The sequence below is a fragment of the Aquarana catesbeiana genome, linkage group LG06 (genome assembly GCF_042186555.1).
Source record: "Aquarana catesbeiana isolate 2022-GZ linkage group LG06, ASM4218655v1, whole genome shotgun sequence".
In the NCBI taxonomy this organism is placed as follows: domain Eukaryota; kingdom Metazoa; phylum Chordata; class Amphibia; order Anura; family Ranidae; genus Aquarana; species Aquarana catesbeiana.
The window spans coordinates 28,625,023-28,642,679 of NC_133329.1; positions in this window are offsets into that span (position 1 = coordinate 28,625,023).

Sequence of the window (17,657 nt, forward strand, 5' to 3'; positions counted from 1 at the left end):
GAGTTTTCTGGGTGTCTCATACGCAATCCCATTCTTTTGTAGATAAAGACAAGCCTTCACCCCAGGGACTCATAACTTATTTCAGGACTTACATGTACTACCCATCCTCTCTCATTCCTTTGCAGGCTTAGAACCAGGTAGACATTTCTCCCTCATCAGTGGTGACCACACTTATGGAAAGTTGTACGCACTTAGTGCCCAATCCTCCATCCCTTTCATACACTGCTCATTCCACAGATTCATTCACTAGCTCCTCTGGGAATAATGGAAACCCATTCATCTTTAAGCTTAGGAACTTTAACTGGAAAGTTCTTAAATACTGTATGTAAAAAAGAAAAATGGTACATTGATACCTTAAATCAAGCACTCAAGTCCACCATAAGAACCTTAATCATATATGGTTGATGGACTTCCATACTGTTTAACAGTCCCACTCACTAGAGTATGTTATATGCTTCTACGATCTCCGGATGTCCATGCAGGGATTTGGTTCTGGCCCTGTGCTCCACCAGGCAAGTTGCCTCTTACCATCAGCAAAGTGATGGTGCTTCTGTTACTGCATCCATAGAATGATCTTCACACCTCAACAAACAGGTTCCTTTATAAGTGCTTGAGGATGCCTCTCCACCATTTAAAGAACAGAGCCGCTGTTTCCATACAACAAGGGGGACATGTAGTCAATTTTCTTGAAGACCCCCCACACACCACCTTTCAAGCTGGCAATCTATTATCAAACCCAGCACAATAAAAATGTTTTAAAACCAAAAATGATTTTTTTTTAACTATAAAATGAATTGCTCTTTTCAAAGTCAAGATTCAGTGATTCCTGAAGGATTGAAGCCAAAACACAGCAGTTAGCATCCCCAGATGATGTGGTTAGCAGTTGCAGCCTTTGGGGTTGATTTATTGAAGACAAACAGGCTATTCACTTTGCAAGGGAGTTTTCAGTTTGTGATTGTGGTTAAAATTCACTTTGCAAAGACTACCTAATCACATGCAAAAAAATAACAATAGAAAAAACAATAATGATTGAGATACATAGTTACAGTACATAGTTAATCTGGTTAAAAAAGACACAAATACATCCAGTTCAACCAACACAGAAAAAAAAACACATACACACAAATAAAAAAACCTCCATATACATACAAACCTCCTTATACCCACAGTTGATCCAGAAGAAGGCAAAAAAAAAAAAACAGTAAAGCTGAACCAATTAGCTCCAGCAGGGGAAAAAAAATTATTTCCTGATTTCAGTCGGATAAAGGAAGGCAATCGGATATTCCCTGGATCAGCTTTGCCTATACAATGTTAGTATCCAATTATATTATGTGAATTTAGGAAAGAATCCAGGCCTTTTTTTAAAACAGGCTATTGAGCTGGCCAGTATTCCACATTTTCACAGCTCTTACTTTGAATGAACCCTTCCATATTTGGAAATGAAATCTCTTTTCCTCTAGAAGTAAAGAGTGCCCCCTTGTCCTCTGTAATGACCTTCAAGTCAATAACACCAAGTTCACTATATGGACCCCTTATGTATTTATACATGGAGATCATATCCCCCTTATGTATTTATACATGGAGATCATATCCCCCCCTTATGTATTTATACATGGAGATCATATCCCCCCTTATGTATTTATACATGGAGATCATATCCCCCTTATGTATTTATACATGGTGATCATATCCCCCCTTATGTATTTATACATGGAGATCATATCCCCCCCTTATGTATTTATACATGGAGATCATATCCCCCCTTATGTATTTATACATGGTGATCATATCCCCCCTTATGTATTTATATATGGTGATCATACCCCCCTTATGTATTTATACATGGAGATCATATCCCCCCTTATGTATTTATACATGGTGATCATATCCCCCCTTATGTATTTATATATAGTGATCATATCCCCCCTTATGTATTTATACATGGTGATCATATCCCCCCTTATGTATTTATACATGGAGACCATATCCCCCTTATGTATTTATACATGGAGATCATATCCCCCCTTAATCTCCTCTTCTCAAAAAAGGAATAAATTCAGTTCCTCTAATCTTTCCTAATAGCTGAGCTCCTCCATGCCCCTTACCAGTTTGGTTGATCTTCTCTGCACTTTCTCCAGTTCCCCGATATCCTTTCCATTAACTGGTGCCCAAAACTGAACTGCATATTCCAGAGGTCTTATTAGTGATTTGGATAGCCTTGCAAAGTAAAAAATTGCCTACAAAATGCAAAGTGAACATCCAGTTTGCCTTTAAAAAATCAACTCCTATGTATTTTTTGAATGACAGGTCTGCGTTGAGTTTGGAATTTCACCTATATTTCACACAAGCCCAGAACTTTTAAACGATAGTTAAAAAAAAAAACCCTAGATAAGGCTATTAGCAGAGATGTCAGACTGATAAAGAAAAAGAAATTCTAAAAGCCTATTTATAACCCGGAAGACCTGGAAAAAAAAAAACACTTGGTTTGATTCATACAGAGAACTTTGTCCTTTGTGTTAAGTTGTAAATGCAAAGTTTGGGCTCACATTAATTGTAGAGGAAAAAAAAATTGTTTTCACTTGCAAGAGGAGCAGTAACAAAGATGTAATAAAAACCGATCAATGTGGAAGTGACAAGACAAGACCGCACATACACAGATGACTGCAAGAACCTGAATATCCCATGTACTAGAGAGACAACATCATCCGAGGTTCAACCAATGTCCAATCTACTACTGGACCAGCAAACGGTCTGAAGGTGATTAGACGAAAAAGGTAAGAGTTGTGCCGGTAAGAGAGAGAGAGAAAAACATGATTCACCGTCGTAGAGGGTGGTGGTGGGGGGGGGGGGGGAGGGGGGGTTGCTGTAACTGCAGTTATTTTTAACCCCTTCATGACAAAGGCAAAACAAATCTTAATGCCTAAACACAGTTTTGAAACTTTGACATGTGTTAGTATGACTGTACATATCATCATAACTACTTAGTTTATCCAGGTGGATAAAACCTTGTTCAGGACAAGTTGGGCTTTCATTTGGTTGTAAATAGTAATGGATATCTACTTATTTATTTTTATTTAATTTTATATATATATATATACATATATATATATATATATATATATATATATATATATATATATATACATATATATATATATATATATATATATATATATATATATATATATATACAGTGGGGACGGAAAGTATTCAGACCCCCTTAAATTTTTCACTCTTTGTTATATTGCAGCCATTTGCTAAAATCATTTAAGTTCATTTTTTCCTCATTAATGTACACACAGCGCCCCATATTGACAGAAAAATACAGAATTGTTGACATTTTTGCAGATTTATTAAAAAAGAAAAACTGAAATATCACATGGTCCTAAGTATTCAGACCCTTTGCTATGACACTCATATATTTAACTCAGGTGTTGTCCATTTCTTCTGATCATCTTTGAGATGGTTCTACACCTTCATTTGAGTCCAGTTGTGTTTGATTATACTGATTGGACTTGATTAGGAAAGCCACACAGCTGTCTATGTAAGACCTTACATCTCACAGTGCATGTCAGAGCAAATGAGAATCATGAGGTCAAAGGAACTGCCTGAAGAGCTCAGAGACAGAATTGTGGCAAGGCACAGATCTGGCCAAGGTTACAAAAAAATTTCTGCTGCACTTAAGGTTCCTAAGAGCACAGTGGCCTTCATAATCCTTAAATGGAAGATATTTGGGACAACCAGAACCCTTCCTAGAGCTGGCTATCCAGCCAAACTGAGCTATCGGGGGAGAAGAGCCTTGGTGAGAGAGGTAAAGAAGAACCCAAAGATCACTGTGGCTGAGCTCCAGAGATGCAGTCAGGAGATGGGAGAAAGTTGTAGAAAGCCAACCATCACTGCAGCCTTCCACCAGTCGAAGCTTTATGGCAGAGTGGCCCGACGGAAGCCTCTCCTCAGTGCAAGACACATGAAAGCCCGGATGGAGTTTGCTAAAAAACACCTGAAGGACTCCAAGATGGTGAGAAATAAGATTCTCTGGTCTAATGAGACCAAGATAGAACTTTTTGGCCTTAATTCTAAGCGGTATGTGTGGCGAAAACCAGGCACTGCTCATCACCTGTCCAATACAGTCCCAACAGTGAAGCATGGTGGTGGCAGCATCATGCTGTGGGGGTGTTTTTAGCTACAGGGACAGGACGACTGGTTGCAATTGAGGGAAAGATGAATGTGGCCAAGTACAGGGATATCCTGGACAAAAACCTTCTCCAGAGTGCTCAGGACCTCAGACTGGGCCAAAGGTTTACCTTCCAACAAGACAATGACCCTAAGCACACAGCTAAAATAATGAAGGAGTGGCTTCACAACAACTCTGTGACTGTTCTTGAATGGCCCAGCCAGAGCCCTGACTTAAACCCAATTGAGCATCTCTGGAGAGACCTAAAAATGGCTGTCCACCAACGTTTACCATCCAACCTGACAGAACTGGAGAGGATCTGCAAGGAGGAATGGCAGAGGATCCCCAAAGCCAGGTGTGAAAAACTTGCTGCATCTTTTCCAAAAAGACTCATTGCTGTATTAGATCAAAAGGGTGCTTCTACTAAATACTGAGCAAAGGGTCTGAATACTTAGGACCATGTGATATTTCAGTTTTTGTTTTTTTTAATAAATATGCAAAAATGTCAACAATTCTGTGTTTTTCTGTCAATATGGGGTGCTGTGTGTACATTAATGAGGAAAAAATGAACTTAAATGATTTTAGCAAATGGCTGCAATATAACAAAGAGTGAAAAATTTAAGGGGGTCTGAATACTTTCTGTCCCCACTGTATATATATATATATATATATATATATATATATATATATATAGATATATATATCTATAGATATATATATATCTATATAGATCTATATAGATATATATATATATCTATATAGATCTATATAGATATATATAGATATATATATATATAGATATATATATATATATATATATATAGATATATAGATATATATCTATCTATATATACATATATATATACACACACATATATATATATATATATATATATATATATATATATATATAGATATATAGATATAGATATAGATAGATATCTATATCTATATCTATATATCTATATATAGATATATAGATATATATCTATATATACAGTATACATTACTATTTCAGGCCAATTTTTAAATTCCTTTGATGATGATATATATATTTTTTAAATGTAGCTGTATCTTACTCGCTAATGCCATGACCTACCACAAAAGAACAACCCTAAACAAATTACACTGCTCCTAACAATCGCAAAGATACTACGTGTAAATTATTTGTTGTTTGTCCAGAAACAATAATTGACTATTTGCTTTCTACCTTAAAGTGTTACTAAACCCACAACAGTAAATCAGTCTGTATATGCAGTAAAGCATGCTTGTTATACTCACTGTGGAACTTAAGGGGGTTAATCCTCTGCATTGTGTAAAAAGGCTGTTTGATCTTGTATGTACAGATCCTCCCCCTCCTGCACTGTCTCCCTGGACAAGTCCAGGAAAGACAGAGCCTTTGGAGTCACTCTGCACATGTTCAGTTTGGTGTGTATTGCTAGAGAGTTTTTTTTTTTCTTGGGAGGGTGCATGTGATCAGCACAGGGCCAATCAGCACTGTCCAGACAGAGGGTCAGGGATCCTGCAGCCTCATAGGACAGCTCAGTACAGTATGAAACCTCCTCTTAGAAGCTTCACCAGGAACTGATAGAAGTCACAAGACTGCTATATACTGCTGATGAGAAAAGGTATTTAGAAGTTTATATTTACTAAAATAATTGCATTTCCATGTTCTGTGTACTGTGGGAGACCAGATATAGGGATTGCAGGCTCCTGGGTTTAGTAACACTTTAACTAAAACCGGTGCTAAATCTTAAAAAAATGCTTTTTATTAACCTACCCTAATTACACTGACCCTGACATTGACTCTGAGTATGACCTTTGACACTAATCTTGACCCCCAACCCTGACACTGAAACCCAATGCTTCGACATAAGGATGTGTCATCGGGGGCCCTTAATGACGCATCCTTATGTCGAAACTTTGGGTGGAGCTAAGGACGTGTGACGCAAGACTCTGACCAGAGACACGGCAGCATACCTGGTGGTCCAGTGTGGTGGCAATCCCTGGTGGTCCTGGCGGCATCCTGGTGGTCCTGGGTGGGCATCCAAGGAGGCCCCCCTTGTCAGGACCCCCCTTGTCAGGAGAGCAGCCGATCGGCTGACCACAGTTAAAATGGATGCAGCCAGACTCAGTTGAGGGAGATTTCTGCAGCACATTTGGCAAGTACAGAATCACAGTATATATAAAAAAATATGCAAAGTGGTTGAAGGGAAGCTTCAGAATGGCAAAGATGTTTTTATTACAAATGATGTGAGCAAACTTCAGTTCCTCTTTAACCACTACTACCCCCCCCCCCAAAAAAAATACATTCTGCTACTCCTCCAGAGTATGGCGATACCACGTGTGAGAATTTTACACAGCCTGGCCACATAGAGAGGCCCAACATGCAGGGAGCACCATGAGGAGTTCTAAGAGCATAAATTGCACATCTAATTGAGCACAAGGGGAGATATGTAAATATCCATGGAAAAAGACCCAGTCCAATGGGGCCGCATATTTGTGTTAGGTCGGCGTGAAGGGGTTAAATGAAAACAGATAATATGAAGTGTTAAGTAATTAGATAATATTAAATATAGATTTTTTTTCCTTGGCACTGTCCCTATCAATTATTTTAGTTCTGTCTTCTTTTTTATTCTTCATGAATTCATCTTCACAGAGGATGATGGAGACGAAACATAAGGTTGGCATTTTCTCCAGATCCGATAGGAAGGATTACGCTTGGCTGATATCCATTCTCAAATCGCAAGACTGTAGTGATTGGGTCCAGGATGTCAGATCCACTGTCATATCTAACACATTAACGGCATTCATAGGTGATGCATCTGAGTGCACATTTGGAATTCTGTACCACACCAAGAACAGAGGAGGAGTCAACATTTCTGATATAACCGGAGCCCTCTACGATGAAGAGATGAAAATCCTACATGATTTACTTGGTAAGGGATAGATCAATACACACTGTACATAAATAGCAATTTCAATTGTAATTCCCCTGTACACATTTCATTATTCAAAAAAAAAATGATCGCAGCTTCACCTCATTCACCTTCTAAATGAATATTCTCTACTTTTTTCGTTTTTTTTTGGTTATGCTCCATTTTATACCTAAAAACATTTTACATATTAACTCTTTTTTTAGGAGGAGATGGCTGACACACCGACTCCCGAGCTGACAGGCAGGGAGGGAGGGGGAGAGAGGAGAGACTGCAGGATGACGGAGTCACCTAAACTGACCACGGTATCAGGGATCAGCAGCCATGATTATCGTGGTCAGTTTACATAAGGGAACACAGGAATACAGTAGGCAGGATCAACCAGGTTTTCTAGAACACAGAGAGGGACAAATGACACAGCACAAGTACTATGCTGTGTATCCTGCTTTAAAGGATCAGCAACCCTGCTTGGTTCCTGGCGTTGAAGAGCATGTACACGAAAGGAGAGGTACTCCCACGTTCAAGACAAGTAGGCCCCACCCACATGTTGGTGTTGGACTAGGCGGTGATTATATTAGATATTTCTTGGATGACTTGTCTATTTTTAGCTTTGTCTATCTATAATTTTATTGTATGGAATAAAAATGATATCTTTATAATACATTTGTGCTAAAATGGTTGTAAAGACTGTTTTTTTTACCTTCATGTATGCATGAAGGTAAAAAACCTTTAGGCGTGTTGCTCCCACCACAGGCCTCCCTCATACTCACCTAAGCTCCCTCCCAACCCAGTGATATGCACGAGAACCTCGGCTATTCCAAGACTCCCTCTCCTCATTGGCTTAGACAGCTGCTGTCAATCACAGCCAGTGAGCCAATGAGGAGAGAGCGGGGTGGGGGCACCTCGGCTCTATGTGCCTTATGGACATATAGGACAGAGCTCAGGATCGAGTACACAAGTGGGTTGCTATTGGGGGCAATGGTCAAGGGGAAGGAACCAGGGGTGCTGCTGGGGGACCCGAGAAGAAGTGGTTTGGGGCTGCTCTGTATAAAACCAATATACAGAGCAGGTAAGTATGACATGTTTGTTTTTTGTTTTTTTTTAAGCCGAACCTTTAATATCACTTTAAGTTGAATACCTTGAAAGTCCATTTACTTCTATACTTTTCCATTTTTGACAAAATCTCCATTAACCTAGCTCGGAGAAACATAAGTGTAACTACTCTTTTAAAACATCAACTCAGACTTTATATATACGGTTTCCATTATTATTTGCAAGCACCGTGATCATCCCTTCCCAACTTCTCTCCTTTGTGAATACTTGATTATTTGGGGTAAGGTGCTAAATACTAGGTGTTTACCTTAGTCAGACACAATTCTACAATTAACTCCACTATGTGTATCTACAGGGAAGGAAAATTTCATAGTGGCGATTGATGATCTGAAAGACAGCAGTTATGAGGAGAAGAGACGAATATTGAATATTCAGCCCAGCATCGGAACATTGGCCTGTGACCTTCTTCTCATTTCAAACACAGAGAAAACAAACACACCAACACTGGTAACAAAACTGAAAAATCTTCGACCTTTCCACTCCACGTCAGGTATATAATATGAATTATCCTTTATGTGAAATGATAAAACTCTAATGCCACATGTTTGATTTGTTACGATTTTGCTTATAAACACATTTGGATATCCAACATGAGAGTTATCAATATAAAACCAAACAAAATTTGGAAGCTTCCAATGTATTTTAAATACGTTCAGCAACCGTTCTCTATTTAACCATTTATTTTGTTTTTCTTTCCGTTTAATTTTCATATTAAAATAAAACACTTTTTTTTTTCAGAAAAAGTACCAGAAGTCCACCACAGTCATGATGGTCTTTTCTGCAGCAATGATATAAAGGATAACATCAAAATCAAGACTCCAAACTTCAAAAATAAAAACCCTGAGTTTTCATCCAGATGTGAGAGTCCTATGACACAGAACAATACTCCTGAGGTTCAGATGAACGTTTGTGCTCCTGTGATGTCCAGCAGATCAAAGGATGATGAGGAGCCCATCTACATGAATCTTCTTCCAGGCTTTGATAGTTCTGAGAGGTTGGCTAGCTTTGACAATCCCAATTGCTGCGGCAACATTGAGAATCTTCAGAACTCCTCCAGCAATGAGAATCTGAGGACATGGGGTAGGTCTGAGAGTTGTGAGACAGTGAACAGGAACGAGGGTCCAGAAACATGTAGCGGCTTGAAGACTTTAGACACAGGGAATGTTTGTGTGAATCCTAATGTACCATTTGGAGATGAGCTCTTCAAGGAAATGCTTGAAAAAATACGCATCAAGCAAAACTCTGAAACACAGCCCAGCTACAATAATTCTGAAACAGTGTCCAAGAGCGAGAAGCCTCCTACATTGTGCAACCATAAGAATTCACAATCAACATGCAATAATAAGAGCCCTGAGAAACATTCAAACACCCCAAAACCCAAGATATGGTTCTATGATGAGAATACCCAATCCTGGCGCAGAAATGAGAATCTTGAAACACTGTCCAGTGATAACAATGCAAAGACACCATCCACATCCACTCCTAGTAGTTATGTCCCACAGCCCAGTAAAGGGAATCTTAGAACACAGACAGAGCCATTGACCAAGAATAAAAACCCAGAGAGAATATCCAACAATGACAATATGAAATGGTACTTTAATGAAACTAGTCAGACGTGGTACAGAAAGTAGAAAGTATGACCAAGCCACGCAAACTGTGACACAGACCAGATACAGTGTTTTTTGTTTGAAAAACATTTTGTATTATCTTGTTTTTAACTGATATAAAAACATCTTATCTGCTGGAAATATGCACTGACAGATATGTTTTGACATACAAATACCATCCAAAACTGGTCAGATGTATGTTATCATGCATTTTGGGCTTTTGAGCGAATCAAGCTGCATCCATGATGGTTCATTGGAGTACCTGTGCCCATGAACCTTTAGACAGAGGTAACTATGATTTACTAAACAACTTTAACAAGGTCCAAAAAGCATTACACGGTAATTACATGATACTATGTGCTACTGGATGCTCCTGATCTTAGTAGAAATTAATTGTGGTATTTTTTTAACAAAATAATTTATAAAAAAAGTAGAAATTTATTAGAACATTGTTAAAAACAAACATCCAAAGGTAAGTATTGATATTACAGTACTAATACAAGTGCAGACTGATTTCATCTCTACATGTTTCACCTTGGTAATTGGCTTCTTCAAGAGAATTTATTGATATCAGGCACAGTGAGCACTAAAAATAGAAAGAATTTTTAGAAGGATAGGACAATAAACAGTCACAAAACATCATAAGTATATAACAACAGTTTACAAGTTAGAAACATTCCTGAATTTGGCAGAATGCATAGCGCCAAAACCACAATTGATCATATTGATTACCTGTATGTTTAAAAACTATTTGTGTGTAAATTGAGGCTCCAGAATCATAGGGATATGAAAAATCGGATCATCAGGTATAGCCATAGAGGGGGATGTATCTAAAGTACAGCCACTGGTAATGGTCCGAAACTGAAAGGTTGAGTGATGGAGACAATTAGACCTAGGGTGAAGAATAATCCCCAAACCAATTTTAATTCCCATCCCACAAAAGTAATCTATAACTTTTACCCTATACCAGGAATCCTTTGAAAAGTTCCCAGGCTAGAAGGTTGACTTTTCACCTCCAATTCCAAAAAGGGATGAATAGAAAGACAAAAGATGATAAGAGAGATAGGATGAACTCATTTCTGAACTTTCATGAAGTCAAATCATGACCCCTGAGACAGAAAGATAATAAGGAATCCAATCAATAATTAAATATTCCAAAGCCTGAGGACCAACAACAACACAATTCCACAAGGATAAGTAAAGTTACCTTAAATCAGAGCTTCAACAACCAATCTCTCCCCTATTTATATAAGGGGAGATAATATAATATAATATAATATAATATAATATAATATAATATAATATAATATAATATAATATAAAGCTATCTATATTACCCCCCACATTGGCATACGAGCCCGACTGGCACACTAACCAACTGAGGGTCATAGTAACCCATACTCATGGTGGCCTCAAGCAGTCATTTGGGGCTGAAGGAAACAAAAAAAAAAAAAACAAAAAAAACCTGATATTTACAGAGCCAGGGGACAGGCTGCATATGCTCAGTTTGGTGTGCTCAGTTTGGAGAGTTTTTTTTTTCTTGGGAGAGTGCATGTGATCAGCACAGGGCCAATCAGCACTGTCCAGACAGAGGGACAGGGGTCCTGCAGCCTCATAGGACAATTGTGGGATAATGAAAACTCCTCCTTCAAGCTTTAACCAGACAGTCATAGAAGTCACAAGACTGCTATATACCGATGATAAAAAAAAAGGTATTTAGCCGTTTCTGTTTACTAAAGTAATTGTATTTCTATGTTCTGTGTACTGTGGGAGACCAGGCCAGGGCCGTTTTTAAGGCAGGGCAAAAGGGGCAGATGCCCTGGGTCCTGTCATTGTTGTGGGGCCCAAAGCAGCTGCCTCATACTTGCCAACTATCCCAGTTTAAATTTCCTCGCCCGTTGAAGTTTGAGTCCCGTGCTGTGTCCAGATATCTCAGTGTGAACTGCCGCTACTAATGCTGCCCAGCTCTGCCTTATTGTTTTGTACAAATGACTCACCTGCAGACACTGTGTTTACATGTAAATAACCGGCAATCATATGTAAATAGCGGCAGCATTCATATGTAAATAGATGCATCAGGTGGCATAGATATGTAAATAAAGGCAACATTCATATGTATATCATGCTCCCTACAGTGAGGAGATGATGTGTTGTAACCTCTAGCAACCAATCAGTGAGCAGTATTACTGTACAGTAATCTCTAGCAACCAATCAGTGAGCAGTATTACTGTACAGTAATCTCTAGCAACCAATCAGTGAGCAGTATTACTGTACAGTAATCTCTAGCAACCAATCAACAAGCAGAAATCATGTGCTGTAACATCTAGCAACTAATCAGTGAGCCTTAATGTGTGCTGTAACCTCTAGGAACCAGTCAGTAAGCGGTAATGATACAATGTAACCTCTGGCAACCAATCGCTGCCTGATCTGATACAGTAAACTGATTTTAAGTCTAGTTGCTAGACTTAGCCCCCCCCCATACAATAAATAGACATACAATAAATACCCTGTTTCCCCGAAAATAAGACCTAGCGTGATTGTCAGTGATGGCTGCAATATAAGCCCTACCCCCCAAATAAGCCCTACCCTGTTTCCCCGAAAATAAGCCCTACCCTGAAAATAAGACCTACAAGGACTTTAACTAGGGCTTATTTGGGGGGTAGGGCTTATATTGCAGCCATCACCGACAATCACACTAGGTCTTATTTTCTGGGAAACAGGGTATTTATTGTATGTCTATTTATTGTATGGGGGGGGGGGGGGCTAAGAAAACGTTTGCCCAGGGTCCAATCAATATTAAAGACGGCCCTAGACCAGATATAGTGAATGCAGAGTCCTGGGTTTAGTAACACTAAAGTAAAAAAAAATCTTCTGCTTTTAGAACCAGTTTGAGTAGATATATGAGGTGAACAGGAGGTATTGGTGTTTAATATATTTAGTATGAGATACTTGTATATAAACAAATAATAGCAGGTAATCCTATGGTTTTAATAATGTTTAATATGAATGGGAATAAAACAATAAAACATTGTGGATTCCTAATTATTTTGTTGGTGTACTTATGACTCGCTGTACTTTTCAAGTCTCATGTTTTAAAAAAAAGAAAAAAAAACATATTGTGTATTTTTTATGTGATGCTACAAAATTGAAAACAAAATGCCCTGGAATGATAGATTTTTTTTTTTGTTTTATCAAACAAATAGTAATGTTAAAAAAAAAAAAAAAAAAAGATAAAAAATAGGGAGAGAAGGGGAGGAGTAAATAAAGACTAATTAAGGCTGTGTAGGGATTTTTTTTAGTTAAAAAAATCCAAAGTGCAAATATTCCAATTTCACTTCAATTTAAAGTGACATGTGAAACACTGGCTTCCGATCGCCCAGCGAATTAAATTCAAAATACCAAAAGCAACATACAAAGCCATCCACAACTCTGCTCCAAGCTAAATTCACCAATCTTGTCTTCAAATATCACCCAAACCTTCCTCTCAAGACCTCCTGCTCTCAAATTTTCTTATCTCCTCCTCCCATGCTCATCTCCAGGACTTCTCCAGAGCCTCTCCCATCCTCTGGAACTCTCTACCTCAATCTGTCCATCTATCTCCTACTCTGGCTCCCTTCAAGTGATCCCTGAAAACTCATCTCTTCGGGCAAAGCCAATCACGCCTCCAACTAAGCTTTTATCACTTCCATCAGTTTATCCCCCACAGTCACAACCTTTTGTACCACTTGCCGCGCCCTATTAGATTGTAAGGGCCCTCTTAACCCTCTTGTATTGTATTTGCATTGTCTCCCTTTATATTGTAAAGAGCTGCATAAACTGCTGGCGCTATATAAATCCTGTATAACAATATAATAATAATAATAATGTTATGAGATGAGTCTCATTTTTTTTTTTTTTTTTTTTACACGGCATTGCCTTTTAAAATATTGAAGCAAAATATAAAAATGTTTTAAAATTTAGAATTTTTAGACTGAGCCCAACTATGCGCCATACAGACCATCAGATAAGATGTAAAAGGTTTTATTATTTTATTTCTTGAAAAAATATAAAGTGAAAAAGGTCATAAAACCTAGAGAAGAATGAGGAAAACAATGTTAAAGATTGTGCTGTGCTTGTAAAAAGAACAATTAAAAATATAAAATGTATAGATATCTTGGCAGCCTTCAAGGACACTTCCCCCTGCTGTAAATCCTGGAATGTTCACATCTCATATGTCAATAGACAGAGGATGGTTATATGTCAACTCTTTAAAATATGCTGCCTGAATAATTCTCCCAATTGGCCAATGAGATTCAGGTTACAAAATGAAACTCTATAAGCTTTAACTTAGAAATTCTCCCTCTATGACCAATGGATAAATTCATGCATTGCATGAATCTATCTATGGCCGCCGCTGCCACCCCCTATTCAGGCGCCCGGCCCCTTTTCGGGCGCCCGGCGCCTGAATTACAGCGGGGGGGGGGTGTTTTTGAAGCACCTGATTAAAGCCATAGGCTCTAATAGGCATAAAAAAAAAGGTGACCTGCGACCGCCATGCTTGGCACTTGCAGTTCACCCGGGTGTAATAGAACAGCAAATGAATATTCAATGTCCTAACGCTGAACCGTCTCTCCGCCAATCAGGTGCTCGGGTCTGTTACCCATCACCTGATTGGCTGAAACAACAGGCGCTGTGATTTAACACCTGATGGGAGGAGAGGACGGGAAGAGACACGTGAACACACCGCACGGAGGACACAACAACGCTTACCGCCATCACCCGCTGCCCCAAAAGACAGGGTAAGTGCCGGGCAGACGGCGAGGTGGTGGGGTGGTCACAGTAGCGGCATTGGATGGGCAGAGTGGCAGCATTTGATGGGCACAGTGGTAGCATTGGAAGGCACAGTGGCAGTGCTTGATAGGCACAGTGGCAGCATTTGATGGGCACAGTGGCAGTGCTTGATGGGCACAGTGGCAGCATTTGATGGGCACAGTGGCAGCATTTGATGGCACAGTGGCAGTGCTCAATGGGCACAGTGGCAGCGTTTGATGGGCACAGTGGCAGCATTTGATGGGCACAGTGGCAGCATTTGATAGCACAGTGGCAGCGCTTGATTGGCACAGTGACAGCATTTGATGGGCAAAGTGGCAGCATTTGATGGCATAGTGGCAGCATTTGATGGGCACAGTGGCAGCCTTTTATGGATACAGTGGCGGCATTTGATGGCACAGTGGAAGCATTTGATGGGCACAGTGGCAGCATTTGCTGGGGACAGCGGCAGCATTTGATGGCACAGTGGCAGAGTTTGATGGGCACAGTGGCAGCCTTTGATGGGCACAATGGCAGCATTTGATGGTACAGTGGCAGCATTTGATGACACAGTGGCAGCATTTGATGGCACAGTGGCAGCATTTGATGGGCACAGTGGCAGCCTTTGATGGGCACAATGGCAGCATTTGATGGTACAGTGGCAGCATTTGATGGCACAGTGGCAGCATTTGATGGGCATAGTGGCAGCCTTTTATGGACACAGTGGCGGCATTTGATGGCACAGTGGCAGCATTTGATGGGCACAGTGGCAGCATTTGATGGCACAGTGGCAGCGTTTGATGGGCACAGTGGCAGCCTTTGAAGGGCACAATGGCAGCATTAGATGGTACAGTGGCAGCATTTGATGGGCACAGTGGCAGCGTTTGATGGCACAGTGGCAGCATTCGATGGGCAGAGTGACAGCATTGGATGGCACAGTGACAGCATTTGATGGGCACAGTGGCAGCCTTTGATGGGCACAATGGCAGCATTTGATGGTACAGTGGCAGCATTTGATGGCACAGTGGCAGCATTTGATGGGCATAGTGGCAGCCTTTTATGGACACAGTGGCGGCATTTGATGGCACAGTGGCAGCATTTGATGGGCACAGTGGCAGCATTTGCTGGGGACAGTGGCAGCATTTGATGGCACAGTGGCAGCGTTTGATGGGCACAGTGGCAGCCTTTGAAGGGCACAATGGCAGCATTAGATGGTACAGTGGCAGCATTTGATGGGCACAGTGGCAGCGTTTGATGGCACAGTGGCAGCATTCGATGGGCAGAGTGACAGCATTGGATGGCACAGTGGCAGCATTGGAAGGCACAGTGGCAGCGCTTGATGGGCACAGTGGCACCATTTGATGTACACAGTGGCGGCATTTGATGGCACAGTGGCAGCACTTGATGGGCACAGTGGCAGCATTTGCTGGGGACAGTGGCAGCAATTGATGGCACAGTGGAAGCATTTGATGGGCACAGTGGCAGCCTTTGATGGGCACAATGGCAGCATTTGATGGTACAGTGGCAGCATTTGATGGCACATTGGGTTTTTTAATGGGCACAGTGGCTGCCTTTAAAGGGCACAGTGGCTGCATTTGTTGGCACAGTGGCTGCTTTTAAAGGGCACAGTGGCTGCAATTGATGGGCACAGTGGCTGCAATTGAAGGGTACAGTGGCGGCATTTGATGGCACAGTGGAATTGATGTTTTTTTTCAGTATTTTTCAGTTTGTTTTTCTCCCCCCAAAAATTTTGAGCACCAGCCGCCAATGGATTCTATTTTATTTATTTATTGGGGTAAATCTATGCAAATTTCTTTTTATACTAGGTTCACATCTAGCCATTTCCTGTGTGCCATGTTTGCATGGGTACAGCACCTTATCCATTTGAATGGACTGATGTACCTGCAGGAAACACAGGAAATAGGTCCCTGTACCTTTTCAAAATTGCAGCCGCACTACAACCACATGTACCCCATGTGGTTTCATGCACTTACCTCTTCAGATGTATGGTGGTGCCATTAAGAATTAATGGCAACCCTGCGCATCTGCTAAAGAGAAGCTTGTTTTTCCTGTGGGTGCGGGAATGCATATAAATGTCATACGTGTGAACCTAGGCTTACGAATTAGTTGCAATTGGTCACGTTCAACCAAACTTCCTTCATTAATGTTGAAAACATTCACAATTTATCCAAGCAGTATGCTTACTTCTAATTGACAGTTCCTGGGCACAATAATCCTTCAGTTTCACATCTAAAAATGTATGCAGGTGATGTTTAGTAGGGAAAATTCTGTGTTTTGCTAAGACTAATCTACTGTTTATATGTCTGTCAACTGATTTCCTTGAAAAGGTTGGTTGAAAAGGTTGGTTCAAGGTGAACTGAACTTTGAAGATGTGTCCAAAAAAATAGCAGGCAGTAAGCAAATCAATTGGTTATCCATATTGAATGTGGTCTACCTTCAGCTGATCTTTTCCCTATTATTGACTTACCATGCTTTGTTCTGCATGGTGTCTCTGTGTGGAGGAGGCCATCTTGGTAAAGGCAGAGCTTTGATTCCTATTTTTAGAACCTCCAGTAAGGAGAACACTGAGCAGCAAAACAGTCCAAACCTTACTCCAAATCTCCTGAGACTAGCAGTCAACAGAGCCTTAGCTCTCAAACTTATACGCACTTTAATGGCATCCCAGTCTTCATCTGTAGGGTTCAATATTGAGTTGGCCCACCCTTTGCAGCTATAACAGCTTCAACTCTTCTGGGAAGGCTGTCCACAAGGTTTAGAAGTGTGTCTATGGGAATGTTTGACCATTCTTCCAGAAGCACTTTTGTGAGGTCAGGCACTGATGTTGGACGAGCAGGCCTAGCTCACAGTCTCCACTTTAATTCATCCCAAAGGTGTTCTATCGGGTTTAGGTCAGGACTCTGTGCAGGCCAGTCAAGTTCCTTCACCCTAAACTCACTCATACATGTCTTTATGGACCTTGCACTGGTCCAAATCATTTGGTGGAGGGGGGCATTATTGTGTGGGGTTGTTTTTCAGAGG